Here is a 3,314-nt window from a genome sequence, read left to right as displayed (position 1 = left end):
TTTTATCCAGAACATGTTTGAATTAGTTTAAGTTGTGTTTTCACAGCTCTTTTGAGCTTACAGCATTGCACTTATTCTTTCCAAAAATGCGGTTTTAAGTAGTCTTTCATCTTGAAAATATTTTAGCCTTAAAAATCAAAAGCCATGTGCCTAACTCAGTGTACTAGGTTTGGCTGGGATGTTAATTTTCCCTGCAGCAGCCCATACAGTGCTGTGCTCCACACTTGTAGCTAGAACAGCAGTGGTATCACACCAGTGTTGTGTCTGCTGCTGAGCAGCGCTGGCACAGCATCAGGACTCCCTCTAACCCTCCTAGGCAGTGGGCAAAGAAGTGAGAAAAGAACATCACCAGGGCAGCTGACCTAAACCAACCAAAGGGATATTCCATACCATATGATGTCACACTCAGCAATAAAAGGTGGAAAAAGGAAGATGAGGGGAGGGGTGGGCTCTCGTTGCAAAAACATCTGATTAGAGATTATGGTAGAGATTATGGTCCAAAGAGTTGCTAAGTGTTGCTAACAGTTTGCTGTGATGGAGGATGAAAAATAAATTAGATAAACTTTATCATTCAAGTTGGGTGACATTTAGAAAATGCTAAATTAACCTTCAGAATGTCCCCAGACATCTTGTCTGGGGAGGAGGATGGGGTGAGAAAGAAGGAAAGACAAAGACATTCAATCTGGTTAAGACTGACAATGAATGAATGCATGTAAACAAATTCCCTCAGGCATTCATGAATACGTTTCCTCATGCTCCAGTATTTCATCAGGTAATGAATAATTTCCACATCTGTCTTACTGAACAAAACCCACCGTGGTCTGAGCTTGCAGGTGAGGAGGGAGCAATATATTTAGATTTAACATGGATGCAGCTGAATACAGAGGTTAGGGAAGAAAAAAAACAAAACACCTTGAACTCTACGACTATCACTTTTTGCAGTTAGGAGAAATGAAAACAAGCATAACTGTATTTTTGTTGATAGCACAACTTTACCATTGGTTTGTGAGGTTCGAATTTCAGGCCTTAAAACAATGAAATGAGAACTGAATGAAAAGTCAGCATGGGTTAACTTGCAAAGACCCTTACCAGCATGCCTGGTGTTCGTATGTGCCATGTTTTTGCTCCCATGCATGAGATGCATGTACTTTTTCAGGGAGAGGCGCTCTGTCATGCACAGCTCAAGCATGCTAAAGCCCTGATATCTTTCTCTGGCTGAGCCCTGGAGGGAACAGACTTTTCCCTTTCTGCCCAAGGCACTCATGTCCCACGCGTTGAGGTCCTCCCAAGGGGTGGCCTGGCCCATCGCTGATTGGCTGCAGGTGTCCTGGCATTCAGACAAGGGTGGTTGTCAAGTTGTTTCTGAAGCAGAACATCTCAATAATCACAGTGGACCACGTTCCCCGTAGGAATCTGCTGAATATAGTGCCTTCAGGAAGGATTAGCTCCCACTAATCCCTCATTCAGGAGGAAAGTCTCAGGTGTTGGTCAAGTACCAGTGGGCCAGTTTCGAACTCCTTTTGCTTTTTTTTCCTCTTTTGACAAATCCTTCTCAAAATTGCAGAAGCAGATCCAAGCAATCACACAGTGACTCAGCTGTAGAGCTAAAAGCAGTCCACATTGCAGATTAAATTTGCAATTGGCGATATTGTTGTGCTGCACTGTAAAAAGGAAAAATGACACTCTTCCTATTTGCTACATGTGAAGTGCCATATGCAAAGATTTATGTTTAGCCAGAGAGTTGCTAGAAGAGGAAAGTGAGGAACAGACATCCTCTGACAGGCTGAGAGACCATCCCCACCAATGTCTTGCTTTGCCAGTAGAGTGGTCTTGGCTGGGTGTATCAGTAGAAGAAAAGGGAGACATACACAAAAGCATTAAGAGCCCAGGCATTCATTCACAGCTAGATGTTGCAGGGAATGGAAGATTATTTCTGATCTAACCTGTGGTGTTTTTTGCCTGGAGATATAATGCTCAAGATATTTTCAATCTGAAACTCCCCCAGAGCTACAGCAACTGCGGATGCTGCTGTTGCTCAGTTAAGCATTGAAAAGTTCATAAAAATTTAAACTGATTAAATGTTAGCATGGAGTAATGATTCCAAGTACCGATGTGTTAATTATAATGTTACATTTAGTGTGATTGCCTTTGTAATTGAATTTAATGCACTCTCTTTTCGTTATGGGATAATGGATAGGAGTGTCCACTCTGTTCTGTGTCTCTATTTTATATACCTTATTCCTCTCCTTTAAGGTATCTGTCCCAGCTGTACATAAAACGTGTAACAACAGTGTCAAGATTTTGTCTTTTTTCAGTGTATAGTAGGCAATGTCTGTGTGAATTTCTGGTTCATTTTGAAATCAAAGGCAGAATTTCCACTGATTGCAGGAGGGCCAGATCTTTCATAGCATCAAAGTTTGTTCCCGTTACCTCGATGTTGCCTTTTAACATGTTCTGTTTTTACTGCCTCCTCCCAGGATGAGGTTAGGAATCTGCTTCACCTGGACTGGAAGTACCTCTGCTGTTTTCCTATGTCACCTTAACATGGTCTAAAAGATACCCAGACATTTTGCTCATTTTCATTAGATACAAGCAATCAACGTTTTGAGTTTGTTCCTGTCCAAAAACAAGAATATCAGGCTGTGGGACCTGTTAAAAGCTAGCCAACTATTTTACATTTGGTTCTTACGCTACCCAATGCAACTAATTATCACTAGGAGAGGTGATGCAAAGCCATGTGGAATATACCTTTTCAAAGATTTTAAACTGTTGATTTCTGTTTCTAAAACATAAACACCTCAGCTTTGGTTAGAGAAATCAAAGATGAAGAATACAGTATTTCTCATGATGATTCCTTCTACTAGTTAAACATTTTCACTATTAAAATCTGATCCTGATGTATGGTTTGACTTTGTACTACTGATGTGTTACGTCTTGCTCCACTAAACTTATTTTTTAGCACTTTTTCTTCCTGTGAAAGTTCTTAGATTTTGTTATTGGCAATCTTTTCATAAGGAAAAGAGATTGATTCTGAAATTTACTACAGTAGATATTTTCTTCTATTCTCAGGTTTGTTTAAGGCTTTTTGGGGACAGCCTACCCAAGTTTTGTAAATGCTTTTTGAAAAAGATGTGATATCCACACCAGTCCTTCCCATTGTGTATGGAAGGGTATAGAACAGCTCCTTTCTTCTACCTGATCTCTTTTGAGCCTTAGATCACACTGGGAGCTCATGCTACGTTGCTAATTTGTCATTATTCTCTCTAGATCCTTTCTAGTCTTGGGATTTCCAGCTGCAGTGCTACTTTCCCTTG

Source organism: Anser anser (assembly GCF_964211835.1).
Source record: "Anser anser genome assembly, chromosome: 2".
NCBI classification, from domain to species: domain Eukaryota; kingdom Metazoa; phylum Chordata; class Aves; order Anseriformes; family Anatidae; genus Anser; species Anser anser.
Note: the sequence above shows the minus strand (reverse complement) of the source record.